The sequence below is a fragment of the Dromiciops gliroides genome, chromosome 2, assembly GCF_019393635.1.
Source record: "Dromiciops gliroides isolate mDroGli1 chromosome 2, mDroGli1.pri, whole genome shotgun sequence".
NCBI lineage: Eukaryota > Metazoa > Chordata > Mammalia > Microbiotheria > Microbiotheriidae > Dromiciops > Dromiciops gliroides.
Genome location: NC_057862.1, coordinates 270,738,701 through 270,758,578, shown reverse-complemented (window position 1 = coordinate 270,758,578; position 19,878 = coordinate 270,738,701). Strand labels below are relative to the sequence as shown.

At 36.0% G+C, this 19,878-nt stretch overlaps 1 protein-coding gene across 2 annotated transcripts in view; it reads left to right on the top strand.

Annotated features, from left to right (window-relative positions):
* Window positions 1-19,878, top strand: part of SLC25A21 (solute carrier family 25 member 21) — a 745,362-nt gene that overhangs the window by 681,981 nt on the left and 43,503 nt on the right. The gene's annotated exons all lie outside the window — the stretch shown is intronic.

Here is a 19,878-nt window from a genome sequence, read left to right as displayed (position 1 = left end):
TTAAATTCTATCTCAAGAAGTTCAATGGACAAAGAGGGAGAAAAGCCAGAGGTGGACCTGGCATCTGATGGAACTGTGGTTCTAGTTCAGCTTAGGTTTAAAGAAAGAGGCTTTAAACTAATCTCCCCATTATCAGTTCCTTTTTATGTTATACTGCTAGCACTAGGATTTCTAGCAATGTGACAGAGAAAAGAAGGATCTTGCTATTCTCAGGAGGCTACTGGACTGTGATACTCCATGGGATGTATTAGTTTAAAGCCAGAGTGCACATAGGAGGCATCTCCAAAGATTGTCCTGATAACCTGCTTATCATGAGACCATGGGTTGATGCTTTGTGGGTCAGTAACACAAAGTAAGTTTTAGTCATATCTCAGAAAGTCAAATATCAAGAACCTTTCTAAAAAAGCCCTGGACTAGAAGTCATGAAGCCTATTTTCCAGTCCCTACTTTGACAGTCTCTGCTTTGTTTCTTCTTCTGAAAAATGAAAGTTATGTCCAGCTCTAACATGAGTTTATTAGATTTAGCATCAATTTGACTTCATTGTACTTAAGAAGCTTCAATGTTAGTAAGAATCAAATGAGTCCTACAAAGTATCTTGTTGTAGTGAATAGAATGCTGGACTTGGAGTCAAGGAAATACCAGATCTGAATCTTTCCTGAGGCCCTTACTACCTGTCATTTAATGTCTGGGTCTCAGTTTACTCATCTGTAAAACAAAAATGTTGGGCTTTATGATTTCTAAGGTCTCTTAAGATTCTAAATCTATTCTCTTATGTTCCTTCATTTGTGACCTTGAGTAACTCACATTCCTCTATGCAGCCTAAATTTTCTTCTCTGTAAAATGAAGGACTATACTGTTATAGCAGTAGGTTGGGGGAAGCATTATTGTTTTTCCTTTTCCAGGAGGAGAAACCTTACCTTCTGTTGGAGGTTTATACCTAACATTTTTTTAAAACTGAATGGAGAGACATTGAACTTTTTAGAATTTATCCCATAAATCATTTTCTCTTCTTTATTTTCCCATTGCTCTTCCTTGTTGGCAATTGAGGAGAAGAATAGGGAGAAGCACCAAGAATAGGGAGGAGAGGAAGGGAAGGGGAAAGGACTAACATTTATATAGCCCCTTCCGTGTGCTAGGCACTGTGCTGTTATTTTTACAAATATAATCTCATTTGATCCTCACAACAACCCTACTGTTATTATCCCCATCCTAGCTTTGAGGAAACTGAAGCAAAAAGAGGTTAAGTGACTTGCTTAGTCTCTGAAGCTGGATTTTTTAAAAACATTTATATAGTGCTTACTATGTGCCAGGCATTGTTTTCAGCACTTTACAATTATAGTCTCATTTGGTCCTTATAACAACCCTGGGAGGTATGTGCTATTATTATCCCCATGGGGTGCTGGTGGGGGGTAGCAGTGTGTGAAAACTGAGACAAATGGGTTATGACTTGCCCAGAGTCATATAGCTGATAAGTATTTGAGGCCAGATTTGAACTCAGGTCTTCTTTCCTTGCTGGGGTCATCCAGATCCCCAGTCCTCTATCCACTGTGCTACCAGCTGTCCCTAGAAGGGAAAGAGAAAGGAGGACCAATCTTATAATCATAACCAAGTTGTCATCACTATGGAATCAAATACAATGACTAATTACAGAAAAAGATTAGAGCCATAAAATTCTAGATCTTGAAGACCACTTCCTATGATCTAACCCTATCATTGTACACATGGGGAAATTGAGTCTCAGAAAAGTTAAATAACTTCCTGCACCAATATTATTTTGATTCAGGCAAGCTGTCATAATTGACAGAATAGACACCCCACCACAGGCCTTTCAAATAAAAAGGTCCCTTCAGAATGCTACCCTGGCCACTGGCAAATGAGGCATGAATGTTAATTCTTGATTCCAATGGTGATAAGTCCTAAAGTATAAATTGTTGGCCCAGGATCATAAGTAGCAGTGACCTCAAAGACCTTCTAGAACCAGACCTTCTAGAACAACCCAAATAGATGAGTTTCTAACATCATATCTGGCAAATAGCCTTTTCGTGAAGACCTCCAGTGAGAGCACATTAGGAGATCTACTACATCCTTAGTCATCCCATTACACTTTAGGATGGCATTCATTGTTAGGGAGGTTTTTGATTTTTTGCTTTTATCCTGTAGTACTAGTTCCAGACTGAGTGGTTGGTCATGGTTTCTCTAGTACTATTGCTCATGAGCCACCACTAGTTCTTCTCTTGAAGATCATCAGTTGATATCAATTAGTCAGCCAGACAATTTCCTTTCAGAAATAGGTATTTGCTAAGGTGATATAGTTGGCACAAAACATTCCTTAAAACTGTGGCACATTGGGGCAGCTAGGTGGATAAAGCACTGGCCTTGGATTCAAGAGGACCTGAGTTCAAATCCAGCCTCAGACACTTGACACTATCTATGTGACCCTGGGCAAGTCACTTAACCCTCATTGCCCTGCAAAAAAACAAACACACAAAAACTGTGGCATATTGTACCCACAAGTGCACACAGAACCTAGGTGAAAATGGTCTTAAGCTTAGAGAACATGATGTGGCAAAGTAGGGAAATCATTACTCCTGGAAATCCTTTCTCCTGAAATTTCTTCCCTCCTCTTTGTGGGAGCACCATGAAGTTTCTCCTTGGCATAGTGTGGTTCTTTTCTGGAATCCTCATAAAGTTCCAAAGCTGCCTTTTCTCAGTATATCTAGATTATTCTTAATTTGTCATGCAACAAAAAACCCAACAAAACTAACAAACAAAATTTTCTAATGGAAACAATATCAGTCTAGTTTCAGGGACACTACTAGAATGCCAATAAGAAGTTCAAATGCTTTGCCACTTTGAAGTTCACATACTCATCTTCTGGTCAAGGGAAGTGGGCAGTAACAGAGGTTTATCCCCTGCCTTCCCCCAAACAATCCCCTTGCCATGGATTCCCTTTTAAGGACTTGGCGGGTGGTGGGGGGAAATACTCAAATACTTGGTTTTGAACTGGCTTGCTATTTTATACAGTACCCTCAAGGTGTGATGGAGTGATGGAGTCTCTCTAGGAAATCTCAATATGTTTCTTTTCTTTTTATAAATTTTGTTGTCTCTGTCTCTGTCTCTCTCTCTAGATATATATTTATTTTTTTTTTGTGGGGCAATGGGGGTTAAGTGACTTGCCCAGGGTCCCATAGCTAGTAAGTGTCAAGTGTCTGAGGCAGGATTTGAACTCAGGTACTCCTGAATCCAGAGCCAGTGCTTTATCCACTGTGCCACCTAGCTACCACCAATATTTTTCTTATTCAGTATAATTTCATCCAATAGCATTCACAATTAATCAAAGACTATTCTAATGTCCTTAATTGATTGGTTGATTGCATAGAAGTGTTCTGCTTGATAGAAGAATTAGGATGTAATCTTATTAGATAATTTAATTGGGGTGGGGTAGCTGGTTGATTTAATTGATTACACTCTGATACTTACATAAGCCTGGTTTGCCTGATTGTAATTGCCACCCATTACTAATAGTTTTACCCTCTGGGCACCCTCTCCACTACTGGTTATCATGACTTTCCCTCTTTCACAGTTAAGGACTATATTTAATACATATCAACCCACTTGGGCTGATGAAACTTTACTATCTCCTTCTGTTATTATATACCATATGTACTCTCTGCAGAGGCCCTCCCTCTGCAAGACCAATGTCAAAGCATCATGTTCATGAGGGACTGGCCCTCTGGACAAAACTTTTCTCTCTCCTTTTCTATATTGATATTATCATATTATTAGCTAGCATAGGATATTATTTTTGGATGTTTCATTGAGCAAACTCATTCGTTTTTCAAATGAAACAAAGGGAGGAATGTGGTAAAGTGGCTTTTGAAGGACAGCCCCTTTTGGGGAGGAGACCATGATGAACAGCTGTGCGCCTGCTGCTTCCTGGGAGAGCGTGGCCAAGCACATGATACTTCTGGGATGCCAGTTTAAAACTGAGTAGTAGAACGGAAGTTCAGGGTCAGCTCGCACAGTCTGGCTTCTGAGTTTAGCGGTGATGGAGCGTTCTGATGATCGGCTCTGGTTCTCGGTGGTGGCACACGTTTGACTCTGGTTCTCAGCCTGAGAGGCAGTTTGGGGATTCGGTGAGTTTTATAAAAGAATATAGACTGAGCTTAGATCCAAGACTATTCATTTGTATTTCTACTTTCCTATTTCCCTAATCAGTATCACCTGTTTGTTGCCCAAACAGTAAAAGCTAATCCCTCTCTGATTAAAGCCCAGAGGCTTCTTTTCTTACTGGTCTGGGAGATATATAAAGGAAAAAGTTAAAGGGGAAGTTTAATGATCTTATATCCAATTTTAAATCTCACACCCCCAAATACTTAAAATTGTTACTTCTGGTAAATAGTAGCTAAGTACCTATAAAATCATTCCCCATTTTAGTCACAAAATATCCTCAATAATAAATAGATATAATGTGTACAAATATGGTAAGTATAATTCCTGATACTCTTAGACCTTTCCAAAATCCCTTCCAATTCCTATATAAAGTATTTCAATAGATGCCTAACTATCCTTCAATCTTTAAATTACCACCATTTCAGTCAGTCTATAATCTCTGCTCCACCTTCTTCATTTCCAATGTCAGCATCTTGGCTAGTGTATTAAAATTCACAGGGAGTAAGGAAAACCCATTTCTAAATCAAATATGTTTGACCTTCTGCTTGAAGCAAAATAATCACAACTTTGTCATAACCTGGTTAGGCTCAGTGGGTGTAAAAAAATATGTTCAAATAATATTGGAATAGACCCAGATTTTCATGCATCCTTCATATTAAACCTAAACAACATCCTATTTTGCTTTGGCATCTTTGAAGGTTTTAGCTTGATTGGTCCATTGATTTTGTTTTTTGGAGGGGGAATCTAAATTTTTATTCCAAATCTTGTCAAACAATATAACTTCAGCTGATTGCCTTCATAGACTTTTTGTGTTTCCTGACAAGGTACATACTTTATCTCTGTATTTGTACACAAGTACTAGAATTCTTAGCTTTATTAATTCTAAGGCAAATTGCATTTCATTGATATATAATCTAGAAAATGTCAGATGACTCAGGATATGACCTTTTTCACAACTGACACGTTAAAATGTTTTCATGTCTTTGTATTATTTATGACAACTATCTATAACTAGCTAGTAACACTGATGTTTTTCTAAAACTATAAGACAAGGGGGCACTGAGAAAGTTTATTGGAAAAGAGGAATATATAGTTTATTAAGTACAGTGGAGAACTCAAAACTAGATGGTTAATTACTGAAATTTTGCCTTTCTATTAAGTTATAAAAAAAACCTCCCACACTCATGCATTTTTTGCATTTTTTTCCTCCACCTCTCTTACTTTATCTTCAAAGTCCTTTTTGAGCACCTCTATGGCCTGAGACCAATTCATATTTTTCTTGGAAGCTTTGGATGTAGAACTCCTGACATTGCTATCCTCTTTTGAGCATGCAGCTTGATCTTTCTTGTAACTAAAGAAACTTTCTGTGTTCTGTCTGCTCATTTTGCCCATCTTTGTGGGGCCCTGCTTCCAAGATATACTGTCCCAAGCTTTAGGGGGTCCCAGGTGGTATAATTTAAGGAGGGGCAGGTTCTTCACTCATCTTGCCTATGCTCTGGTCTGTAAATAACCCCAAACCAACTTGCTAATTAACCAGGCAACAAAATTTTGGTTGCTGCGGTTGATAGCTCCAACAAGCCTGCTCCCTTTCCCCACCTGGGCTGCTGCCACTCAATATTTCTTCCTGGTTCCCCACCATGAGTGTAATTCCAGAAGACACCAGCACTGCAGCTGATTCAAAGGTTCAGGGGTCAATTTCTCTGGTGCAGCCTGCCTGGGGCTGGATTTGTGTCAGTATAAGCACAGGGTTAGACTCCACTTCCACCCTGGTATATCAGACTCCTCCTGCCAAACTTCTAAGCTGTCTTTGGCTGGAAAATTATCTTAGCCTGTCTTTTTGTGGGTTCTGCTGCTCCAGGAGTTGTCTTATGGCTGTTTTTGGAATGTTTTGGAGTAATTGTGTCAGGAGCTCTGAGCACTTACTACCTTTCTTCTGCCATCTTGGCTTCACCCCATATTCATGCCTTTTTAAGAGTAGCTCCCTATGCCTGGAATTCATTTGTCCTCATGCCCACCTCTCAGAATAACAAATACAACTTGTGCCCCCACCTGTTTTACAAGATCTTTCTGGTGCCACTCCAAGGTATTAGTCCCCTCCCTCTTCTATTAACTTTGTATTACTTTAAATATTCTTTGTCCTTGCTCATCTAATTAGATGCTATATCCCTTCACTAGAATATAAGCTCCTTGAGGCTGCTTCTTAAAATATTTTTGTACATATGGGTCCTTTTCTTTTTTCTTTGATCTCTAGGCCTAGTTGTACTAAAGATGGGTCAAAGGGTATGCATGATTTAGTAATTGCTTTTTTCTCATCTTTGCCAATCTGATGGGTATGAATAATTTTATGTATTTCTCTAATTAGTAGTGATTTGAAATGTTTTTGAATATGGTTATTAATAACTTGTGCTTCTTCCTTTGAAAACTGCCAATAAAGGGACATTTGCCACAAAGGCCTCATATAGGAGGTGGCATTTGATACAAGTTTTGAAGAATTCAAAGAGGCTAAAGTTAAGGAAAGGAATGCACCTTAGACACGGATGGACTGTCCATTCAAAAGGGCAGAGACAGGAAGTAGAATGTTGTGTATGGTGGAAAATAAATAGGATAATTGGGCTAAAATATAGTCATGAATATATGCTGAAATTTAAAGACACCTGAAAGGGTTTAATCTCAGCAATAAGACCGGGATAGATATAGCTATATCTACAAATATATATATATATATATATATATATATATATGTGTGTGTGTGTGTGTGTGTGTGTGTGTGTGTGTGTGTGTGTGTGTGTTTAGCTATCTGTTTAGCTATCTACCTATCTAAGTATGTTGTTGTCACAGGATCACAGTAAGTATTTGAGTTCATATTTGAACTCAGATTTTCCTTACTCCTGGCCCAGTGTTCTATCATTATATTCACTCCACCACCTAGCTGATATGTGTGTGTGTACATAAAGCATAGCATAGCATAGCACAGCACCTTGTGTATGGTAGCAAGTAATAAATATTTCCTCTTATCAGTTGATTAAGTTGGTTCTAAATTACTTGCTTGAATTACCTTATACAGTCCCAATACATAACGACTAAAATTGTTGTTTTATTTTATGACTACTCCAATCATTGAACAAAGGGATATATTGGAAGTATTTTTATACATTTTAAAAAGCCTATTGTACTGTTTATGGATAATCTGAGCAGACAGCATCAAAATGTCAATATATGTGATGTTGAATTAAATTGTATATTTTTCTTAATTTAGTACATGAAATGTTGCCTGAGAGCTACTCAGTAGCAGATGAATTGAATTTCTCCCATCTATAATCCTCCCTGGCATTAGAATGAATCATAGTGATACCTAATTCATTAGCCAAATATACTTTTCATTAAAATTTACTCAGAAAAGCTATATTCTTCCATATGACTCTATTAATAACCCTAATTTTTCATTTAGAATAAAAACTTTAGAGTATTTCACCATTATGGGAAGCTTTCTCATGCTGCTTTTGAAAAATACTATAGTGGGGGTGGAGCAAAGATGGCAGAAAAAAAGGCAGTAACTCACCTCAGCTGTCCCAAAGTCCCATTCCTAACAATTTTAAATAACACTTCAAAATGAATTTTGATGTGGCAGAACAATTTTCCAGCCCAAAACAACTTAGAAGTTTAGCAGGAAAGGTTTCTCATACCTAGGTTAAGATTGGAGCATAGTCCAGTACAGGCTATGCCTCAGCAAACCAGCAGCAGGCTTTTGGGGCAACTGAATTGGCGGCAGCAGCTTCTGGAGTTCTAAGCCAGGGGATTTAACAACTTTTCAGAAGAAGATTATAGGGATCCCTTTGCTGGTACTGGGTACAAAACTCTGTTGCATTGCTGATACTTGGATCTGGGTTGAAGTCCTAGATTACAGTAGCAGGCTCAAGAGGAACACTAGCATACTAGATCTTGTGGCAGCAGGGAAACAGGGGCCCTGGTTACAGTTCTGGAGCAAGAAAAGAGGGCTTGTTGTTCTTCACAGACCAGAGCACAGACCAGGAGAGTAGTAAACACACCTCTACTTAGATCATACCACCTTGGAAAAATTGAAAACTTACAGATCCCCAGAATTAACTCTGTAAACAGCTGAACAAAAACAAATAAACAAACAAAAAAAACCTGAAGCTTGAGACAGCTCCCCCTCCACCTCAAGAGGAGAACCTAACTTTAATATAAAGTTAAAAGTCAAGAAATAGGTTGGGAAATGAGCAAATAAGAAAAAAACAATCACCTGATTATGGAAAGTTACTGTGCTGATAGGGAAAAATCAGGAACAAACTCAGAAAAAGTCAACAAAGTCAAACCTGTTACATCCAAAGAAAAATGTGAATTGGTCTCAGGTGCAAAAAAAGAATTCCTGGAAGAGCTCAAATTGTTTTGTAATTAAATAAGAGAGGTAGAGAGAAAAGTAGGGAAATAAATTACACTGATGGAATAAAATCATGAAAAAAGAGTCAGCAGCTTGATTAAGGAGGCAAAAAAATATTAAAGAAAATAATACCTTAAAAAAACAGACTAGACCAAATGGTAAAAAAGGCACAAAAATCCCATAAGTGAAGTCCTTAGAAAGAAGAATTGACCAGATGGAAAAGGAGGTACAAAAGCTCAATGACAAAAATAATTCCTTAAAAATTAGAATTGGGCAAGTGGAAACTAATGACTCCACAAGACATCAAGAAATAATAAAACAATTAAAAGAATTACAAAATAAGAAAATAAGAAAATGTGAAGTCTTATTGGAAAAACAACCTGATCTGCAAATGGGTTTAGGAGAGATAATTTAAGAATTAATTGGACTACTTGAAAGACAGTTTTAAAAATAAGATCCTAGATATAATCTTTCAAGATATTATCAAAGAAAATTGCCATGATATTCTACAACCAAAATTGAAAGAACGTGCCAATCCCCTCCTCAAAGAGATTCCAAAATGAACTCTCAGAAATAATGTAGTCAACTTCCAGAGCTCCCAGATAAAGGAGAAAGTATTACACACAGTAGGAAATAAACAATTCAGATATTATAGAGTCACAGTCAGGATAACACAAGATTTAGCTGCTTTTACATTAAATGATCAAATCATGGGAAAGTCGGGTTGGAATATGATATGGAGGGGGGCAATGGAGATAAGATTACAACCAAGAATCACCTACCCATCAATCCTGAGTATAATCTTTCAGGAGAAAATGAATATTCAATTAAATAAAGGACTTTTATGCATTCTTGATGAAAAGATAAGAGCTGTATAGAAAATCTGACTTTCAAATAAAAGATTCAATAGAAGCATAAAATGGCGAACAGGAAAGAGAAATCATAAGGGATTCAATAAGGTTAAACTGTTAACATCCCTACATGGAAAGGTAATACACGTAACTCCTAAAAAACTTATCATTAGGGAAGATAGAAGGTAGGAGTATGAGTTGAATATGACGGGATATTTACAAAAATAAAATTAAAGGATGAGAAAGAGGAATGTACTGGGAAAAAAAGGAAAGAAGAGATATAATGGGCTATATTATCTCACATAAAAAGACACAAAAGAGTTTTTACAGTAAAGAGGAAGATGGGAGAATTGGAAAGCACTTGAACCTTACTCTTATTAGAACTCAAAGAGGGCAATAACATACACACTCAGTCGAGTATAGAAATCTATCATACACTTTGTAGAGTAGGATGGGAAGGGGATAGGAGAAGTTGGGGACAGAGTTGTTGAAGGGAGGGCAGATTGGGGGAAGTGGAAGTCAGAGTCAAAACATGGACAGGATGAAGGAGAGAGAGGGAGAGGGAGAGGGAGAGAGAGAGAGAGAGAGAGAGAGAGAGAGAGAGAGAGAGAGAGAGAGAGAAGGATAAACAATAAAAAATAGGATGGAGGCAAACACAATGATCAAAATTGTACAAAAATTTTTACAGCAACTTTCTCTGATAAAGGCCTTATTTTTCAACTATATAAAGAATTGAGTGAAATTTATAAAAATAAGAGTCATACTCAATAAATGGTCAAAGGATATGAATAGGCAGTTATCAGATAAAGTAATCAAAGCTATATATAGTGTTATGAACAAATGCTCTAAATCACTTTTGATTATTCTTTAGGGAAGTAAAAGGGAAAGGGGAAATGGGGCACTGATAGAGAGGAGGGGAGAAGCAGGGGAGAAAAGGATAAAGAAAAGGGAGGGCATATTGAGGTTGGCAGGGGTAAGAAGCAAAACATTGGTGAGGAGAAATAGGGTGAAAGAAGGGGGGAAGTACAAAGAGGGTAAATAGAATGGAGAGAAATAGACAGCTAGTAATAATAACTGAATGTGAATGGGTTGAACAGAAGCAAATAGCATCGTGGATTAAAAACCAGAATCCTACAATATGCTCTTTATAAGAAACACATTTGAAGCAGAGAGATACACACAGAGTAAAGGTAAAAGGTTGGAGAAGAATATATTATGCTTCAGCTAGAGTAAAAAAAGCAGGGGTAGCAATCCTTATCTCAGACAAAGCACAGGCAAAAATAGATCTCATTACAAGAGATAAGGAAGGAAACTACATCGTGCTATACTATAGATAATGAAGTAATATCAATACTAAACATGTATCTGCCAAGTGGTATAGCATCCAAATTCTTAGGGGAGAAGTTAAATAAGTTACAAGAGGAAATAGAAAGCAAAACTATACTAGTGGAGGATCTGAATCTTCTCCTCTCAGAATTAGATAAATCTAGCCACAAAATAAATAAGAAAGAAGTTAAAGATGTGAATAGAATGGTAGAAAAGTTAGATATGATATATGTCTGGAGAAAACTGAATGGGGACAGAAAGGAATATACATTTTTCTCAGCAGTACATGGCACATGGTCAAAAATTGACCATGTACTAGGGCACAAAAACCTCATAGTCAAATGTAGAAAGGCAGAAATAGTAAATGTATCCTTCTCAGATCATGATGCAATAAAAATTACATGTAATAAAGAGTCATGGAAAGGTAGAGTGAAAATTAATTGGAAACCAAATAATTTCATTCTAAAGAATGAGTGGGTCAAACAACAAATCATAGAAACAATCAATAACTTCATCCAAGAGAATGACAATAATGAGACAACATACCAAAATCTATGGGGTGCAGCCAAAACAGTGCTTAGGGGAAATTTTATATCTCTAAATGCTTTCATGAATTAAAAAGAGAAAGAGGATATTAATGAATTGGGCGTGCAACTTGAAAAGCTAGAAAAAGAAAAAGAACAAATTAAATCACTGTTGATTAGAGAATTGCAAATTAAAAGAAGTCTGAGCTACCACCCCACACCTATCAGATTGGTTTATATGACATTAAAGAAAATGACAAATGTTGGAAGGGATGTGGGGAAATTGAGATACTAATCTATTTGGGTGGAGTTGTGAACTGATTTACCCATTCTGGAGTACAATAAATATGAAATTTATTTGTTAACAAAGAAACAATATCATATACTGAGGTGCAGAGATAAGATGGAGGAATAAAGGAAGTATTCGATTTGAACCCATATAACTTTCCTCTCCAAACAACTTTAAAATTATGCCTCAGATCAATTTTTTGGAGTGGCAGAGCTAACAGAAGGTCAAAGTGAGACATTCTTTCATCCCAAGACAGCATAGGAGGTCAGAAAAAGAGATTGGTGACATTGAGGAGGAGGAGGCTTACCCAGTGCCAATGTGGATGAAACACCACTCAGAAACTAGGTGGTGGTGATAGAAACAGCAGTGGCTTCAGATACTCTAAAGACAGAGATTGTAAGAATACCTGGCAAATGCTCAGAAAAAGACTGCAGAGGACCATTATGCTAACCCAGGAAATAGATTCTTTTTGGTAACCCCATTGCCTATACCCAATTCTAGGTCAAAGTTCAAGGGCAGAAAAGAGCATTTTTTGGCCATGAGGGAGTGGGAGTCCTGAGGAGCAACTGTTTGGCAACTTCAGTGCCTATAAATGTATCTAGGTTCAAAAGTAGACAGGAACACTTTCTGTCAAGAGAGGATGGAAACCCTGAAGGGCAGTATCACTTCAAGCTTCAAGGGGTCAGGGAACCTGAGGAACAGTATTGATTGAAATCCCAATGGATCAGTGGTACTTTCTGAGTGAGAACCAGAGTGCATACCAGGAGAGCAGTAACCACATTGCTCCCCAGATCAAGCTACTTTAAAAGCATAGAAAACCTCTAAACCCCCAGAACTAGCTCTTTTGAAAACACATGTGCAAAAAAAAGCCTGAGACACTGTTTCTTCCTGCCACCCCAACATACACACACACACACACACACACACACACACACAGGAACAGTAGCATAAAATTCCAAATCAAGAAATATGTTGGGGAAATAATCAAACAACAACAAATAACCCTACCTTTAAAAGTTATGATCATAGGGGAAATCAAGACAAAAACTCAGAAGAAAATGAAGTTAAACAGCTACAAGCAAAATCTCAAAGAAAAATGTGAATTGGACACAATCTCAACAAGAATTCCTGGAAAAACCCCCAAAAATATTTTAAAAATCAGAGTGGTGGGGGAAAAGTTAGATAAAGAAATAAAAGACAATGAAGAGAATTCTGAAAAGACAATCAGTAGCTTGGTAAAAGAGACAAAAATATATACCAAAGGAAAAAGAAAAAACGCCTTAAAAAACAAAGTTGGCCAAAGTGGGAAAGAGGTATAAAACTTCACTAGTGAAAATAAATTCCTTAAATAGCAGGATTAGCCAAATTGAAAAAGAGGTACAAAAGCTCACTGAAGAAAACAATTCCTTAAAAATTAGAATTGGGGAAATGGAAGCTTATAACCTTGTGAGATATCAAGAAACAATAAAAACAAAGTTGAAAGAATAAAAAAAAAATAGAAGAAAATATGAAATATCTCAAAGAAAAACAACTGACCTTGAAAATAGATAGAGGAAAGATAACTTAAGAATTATTGGATTGCCTGAAAGCTAAGATCAAAGAAAGAGCCTCCACATCATATTTCAAGAAATTACACAGGAAAACTGACCTCAAGTCAATCCATCAATTACCACTTGAAGGATATCTTGAAATGAAAACTTGTAGAAATATTATAACATATTCCAGAACTCCTGGTTCAAAGAGAAAATACTTTAATCATCAAGAAAAAAAATATTCAAATATGGTGCTGCCACAGTCAGGTTTACACAAGATTTAGAAGTTACCTCATTAAAGGAGCAGAGGGCTAGCAATATTATACTACCGAAGACAAAATAACTAGGATTATAACCAAGAATCACTTACCCACTGAAACTGATTTTAAAAATTTAGCTTAGGCATTTTCATCAGAAATGCCTCAAAATTCTTTATTTAATTAAATATCATTTTCTTTCCTTGAAGATTTCTGATGAAAATGCCTAAGCTAAATTTTTTTAAAAATGGCTTTCAATTACAAAATTTGAGAGATATATAAAAAGGTAAACATGAATGAGAAATCATAAGGGACTCAATAACAGTAAACTGTTTACCTTTCTATGTGAGAAAGTGATACATGTATCTTCTATAAACATTATCATTATTAGGGCAGTTAGAAGGTTTCTACATAGAGAGTGAATCAATTATGTTGAAATGATGTAAAAAATGCATAGGTGAGAAAGAGGAATTCTCTGAGAGAAGGGGGAAGGTAAAGGAAGAATGTGGGGGAGATTATCTTACATAAAAGAGGTACACAAAGAAAAGCTTTTACAATGGAGGGGAAAATGGGAAAAAGGGAATGGAAAATGTTTGAACTTCACTCACATCTAAATTGGTTCAAAGAGGGAATATATACATACACATATAGATCAATATCAATATCTATATCTATATACTTAATTGGTAATAGAACTCTATATTACCAGTAGGGTAGGAGGAGGGAAGAGGGTCAAGAGAAAAGGGGAGGGATGATAAAAAGATGAGATAAAAAAGGCAGTGGTCAGAAGCAAAACATACTTTAGAGGAGGAATAGCATAAAAATAGAGAAGGATTACAAAAGAAAGTGGGATGGAAGGAAACACATAGTAATCATAACTGTGAATGTGAAAGGGGTGAATTAATTTATAAAATTGTAATGAATGGCAAAATGGATTAGAAACCAGGACCCCCAAATATATTGTTTAATGAGACACACTTGAAACAGAGTTTAAATAAGGGCCAGAGCAGAATCTATTATACTTCAGCTAAAGTAAAAAAGACAGGGGTAGCAATCATGATGTCAGACAAAGCAAAAGCAAAAATATTCCTAATGAAAATGGATAAGCAGGGAAACTACATCTTGCTACAAAGAACCATAGACAATGAAGTAATATCAGTACTAAACACATATGTACAAAATGTCATAGCATCCAAATTCTTTTTTTTTCAACAAATATTTATTTTATTTTTTCCAGTTACATGTAAGGGTAGTTTTCACCATTCATTTTCATAAGATTTAGAGTTACAAATTTTTCTCTCTCCCTCCCTCCCTCCCTCCCTTTCTTCCCCCCACCACAAGACATTAACTAATCTGATATAGGTTATATATCCACAAATGCTCTTTTGACCAGTTTTTCCTATGGGGGTGGATAGTATGCTTCATCATTAGCTCCTTGGGATTGTCTTGGATCACTGTATTGCTGAGAGTTGTGAAGCTTAAAAATCTAACTGTGATGTCTAAAAATCTAATGAGTGGTCACCTTAAATTAAAAGCTCTTAGCACCAGTCTTTGGGCATTTAGTATTTATTAAAGCATATTAGGGATTAGTAAAGAGAACCTCTGGGGAAAGAAAATCTGTCTACTCTGCCTATTCTTCCTGCCCCTGCCGCCAACAGCCAGTTCCCCAAGGAAAAGGCCCAATCCTCAGCCACTTCTCCCAGAAGCCTCCTGTAGAACAGGAAGCAGGGCAGGCACCACACACGGTTCCAAGCTAATTGGCTGGTCCATTGATTGACATGACTTATAGACAGTCTATGAATAGAGGTAACTTCCATGATGCCATTTAGACATACTACCAACAAAACCCAGAAGGAAGAGAGAAAAATTCCATTTAAAATAACTGAAGACAATAGAAAATGCTTGAGAATTTAACTGCTAAAATAAACTCAGAGATTATATTAACACAATTACAAAACACTTTTTGTAATCAAACAGAATTACAGAACTAAGCAATTGGAGAAATAAAAATTGCTTAAGGGTAGGCCACTTTTACCTAAGTTAATTTACTTATTAATTGTTATACTAATCAAGTACCATATAATTATTTTAAAGAGGTAGAAAAAATAATAGCAAGATTCATCTGAAAGAAAAAAAAATTCAAGAATATCAAGGGAATCAGTGGTTTTTTTAATATGATATATTAAATAATTTATATATTAAATAATATATTAAAAAGTTTTTGCACAAATAAAACTAATGCAGAAAAAATTAGAAGTAAAACTGAGGGTGAAGGGGAATTTTGCAGCAAATTTCTCTGATAAAGGCCACATTTCTTGCATATGTAGTGAACTAAGCCAAATTTATAAAAATATGAGTCCTTCCCCAATTGATAAATGGTCAAATTAGAAGTTCTTAGAAGAAATTAATGCTATCAATGGTCACATGAAAAAATTTAAGTCACTACTGATTAGAGAAATGCAAATTAAACAACTCTGAGATACCAACTCACATCTGTCAGATTGTCTAAAAATGATTTTTAAAAAAGAATGGAAAATAACAAATGCTGAAGGGAATGTGGAAAAATTAAGTCATTAATTCACTGTTGATGGAGTTGTGAACTTATCCTACCATTCTGGAGAACAAATTAGAACTATGCCCAAAAAGCTATAAAATTGAGCATACTCTTTGACCCAGCAATACCATTACTAGATCTGTATTCCAAAGAAATCAAAGGAAAAAAAGGAAAGGATCTATGTGTACAAAATTATTTACAGGAACTCTTTTTTGATATGGCAAAGAATTGGAAATTGAGGGGATATCCATCAATTAGAGAATGGCTGAGCAAGCTGTTGTATATGATTGTGATAGAATACTATTATTCTCTAAGAAATGATGAGCAGAATGGTTTCAGAAAAAAGTGGGAAGACATACGAATTCATGCAGATTGAAGTTCATTTTGTATTGTTCATCAAATATAAGAGATTTAGCTACTTTGATCAAGACAATGATCCAAGACAGCCCCAAAGGACCCATGATATGCTTATCTACTTCCAGACAGAGAACTAATGAACTTTGCAGATTGAAACATACTTTTTTAAACATAAAAAGTTATTGTTGTATTTTGTTTCTCATTTCTTTTGAAACATGGCTAATACAGAAATATATTTTCCATGCCTTCACATGTAGAATTGATATCAAATTGCTTGCCTTCTCAAGGAAAGGTCGGGGGCTAAAGGGAAGGAGAGAATTTGGAGCTCAAAATTTTCTTTTTTAAAATGATTGTTAGGGGCACCTAGGTGGTGCAGTGGATAAAGTACCAGCTCTGGATTCATGAATGCCTGAGTTCACACCCGGACTTCAGACATTTAGCACTTAATAGCAAGTCATTGCTCCACCCAAAAAAAGAAAGAACAAAAGAAAGATAAGAAAAGAAAGAATGTATGCATAAAATTATTGTTAAAATATTCTTACGTGCAATTGGGAAATATTTAATTAAATAAATAGAAAATAGTTGTAAAAAAAATACCCACAATGCTAGTAGCTAGTTACTGGAGCAGAGGCACAGTGATACTAACTACATACCTAGGAAAACAACCAGCCTGCGTGCAAGACCTATTTCCTTTGTGGATAGCCAGCCAGGTTTGCATGGGGAACAGTCCTGTGTTTAAACAGTATTAATTTCCTTTGTTTAGGAGTTGTTTATGAAAACCCAGCCAACAAAATAGAAGTTTGGATGGGACCTAATGAATTAGTTTAAATTTTTCTTATTCATTGTCAAATACAGTTGCTTTTAATAATGTCATTTTTATTTTATTTTATTTTTTTTGTCATTTTTATTTTTAATATTATTTCACATAATAAAGCTGATAGATGAAAGTCTAAGCTAAAGGAAATGTAAAAAGGTAGAATATCTGCACTTGTTTCCTAAACCTGCACTTGCATTTTGCTTTCAAAAGTAAGAAATATTTGTTGTACTTTTTCAAATTTTTAAGGCTTCACCTAACAAAAGAAAAGCACTAATAACCTCTTTTGTGCTGAAAAGCAAGAGTATTTGCTAACCCCCCGAATCGATTGTTTTTCTCTCCTCTCCTCTCCCCTCCTCTCCTTTCCTCTCTTCTTCTCTATCTTCTCTTCTCCTTTATTCTTTTCTCCCTCCTCTTCCCATTCCTCCTCTCCCCCCTGTCTTCTTCCTTTTTCTCCTCTCTCCTTGACTCTCCTCTCTTCTTCCTTCTCCTCTCTTTTCTCTCTTTTTTTAAACAATAGAGCATTTTAAAAACCTCTTGGTGGACATTCAATCAGTTGTGTAAAGGTTTCATCTGGTTTGCTTTTCAGTCACACAATTAAATCTAATGTAATACATGCAATGTGTTGGCTTTGGAATGCCATAAAATTCACCTTGCTTTTAGGAAGTGAAGATGTGAACATATATGAACCATGCTATCTTTTGACATGGTGTTGCTTCAGCCAAGGGGTTTTTCTAATAGTAGGAAAGCCACTGGCATCTTATCTTGGAATTGGCAGATCATATAGCATTCTACTTGTTGGCCACACATGGGTGGTTATTTACCTAAAGAACAATGCCTACAGACTAACACCTCTTGCTGTGAGCTCACATGTTAAACTGAGCCAGACATGGTCACCATTTGAATGGAAGGAGTCCAGAAAAAATACAGCAAGTTGCCGTAAATTGTCTTAGTGATTTATTGGTAAGACTGTTCCCTCAGTCTGTAATGAATCAGTGCCCCAGCGTGGTGTCAGAGAGCACTGTTCAGCCAAAGGTTCTTGTCTATTATATTACATGACTTTAAAAAAACAAAACAAAACTGCATACTTTTAACTTTGAGCTCTTATAAAAATGGCAGACAATAATTAGATTATACATCTTACTTTGTTACCTTAATTAACTGTACATTAACCACCAGATTAAAAACTGTCATATCTCTTATGAACAATTAAGGAGTTCTCTGCTAAGTTTTTTAAACATGAGGAGTTCTGGTTATTGTTATATTATTGTAATTAGTAGTACTAAAATCATTATTGGCAGGGTTTTGAGAGCCTTTAAAATGTTAGTAATTTTCACAGGTCTCAGTGAATTGAATATTTTATTTTACCTGGTGTTAGATGATTTATTTTCACTCTCATGCACATATTTCCTCTTAAGGTACCCATGAGGGAGTTAGAATGCATCCTGACCAAAGACTGGCAAGTAAATATGAAAATTATAGTGGAACTAAAATATTAGAAAGAAACTGAGCTCGATCATCTCCTCAGGAATGACTTGTTCGGTTGGATATTATTGGAATCATTTGGCTGATGATGTTCATTAGTCAGCCTTTTGTTTTGAAATGGCAGCCTGGTAATCAAATAAGTTTAGTAAAATTCCCCATGTTGACAGAGAACTAGTAAAAATGGGTCTATATTTTCCTATTTAGCATCCCAGTGAAAGTCATGTTTTGCCTTTCTAATTAAATATTTGCCTATGTGTAGATGATTCAATATACAAGAACAAAACAAATGAAGACAAATTTTCACACTTTAATTTAGAATAATTTACAAGAATTCTTTTGAGTCATCTTCTTTGCCAAAGCTCTGAAATTTATGAATATGTAGTCATACTATGGAGGAATTATATATAAAGTCAGAATAGACTAGTGGATAAACTAACCTTAAAATCAGGAAGTTCTGAGTTCCACTCCTGCCTCTACCATGTCCTGGCTCTATTGTCTAACTTCTCACAATTCTAGGTACTTCAGTGACCTGAATCCATCTATGAAATTCTTGTCATATGTAAAACATATTATGTATAATTTTAAAGCTGAAAGACTGCTAGAGTGGGGCTGATCATAAAAACTGTTACTTTGAAGAGAAGAACAGGAAAATAATTAATTAGATACACCCCACCCCCACCCTATTCCCCCCACACAAAGAGATGCCTACTAGAACTACAGAAAGGATGGTATTGAAAAGCTCATATATATGAAGAAGTCATCTCCAACTACACAGGTTAAACGACTTAATTTCAAAGTAATTTAGATCTGGAAGATTTTGATTGGTTACAAGTATTCAGGGATAAAGGGAAATGGGAATAATACCTTGTGGGAAAAGGAAAGGATACCTCAGTGAAACAGGATTTTTAAAAAAAGACTACTCATTCATTTTCTAATTCATTCCTTCAATAATAATTTACTGAGGGCTTACTATGTGTTTCTCTGTCTCTTACACAAATCTCTTCCAACTTTTGTCAGTGGATAATGCCTGCTGTTGGATAGAAGAGAATCAAAAACATTGATTCTTCTTTTTAATATAACTATTATCAACCCCTTCCTTGTAGGGACAACATGCTATATACTTCTTTGAATTCACTGAAAAATGCAACATAGTGATAGCTCATGCCAACCATTTGATGGATATTTCTTGAATATATGTTTAATGTGTTATCCATGAACACTCTAACCCAAGAGAGTTTCCAGTCCCCCAGGAGTAGAAGTCTTCTTAATGTTGCTAGGCTGAGTTCTAAGTCCTTTGTACACCTTTCATCCTGTTC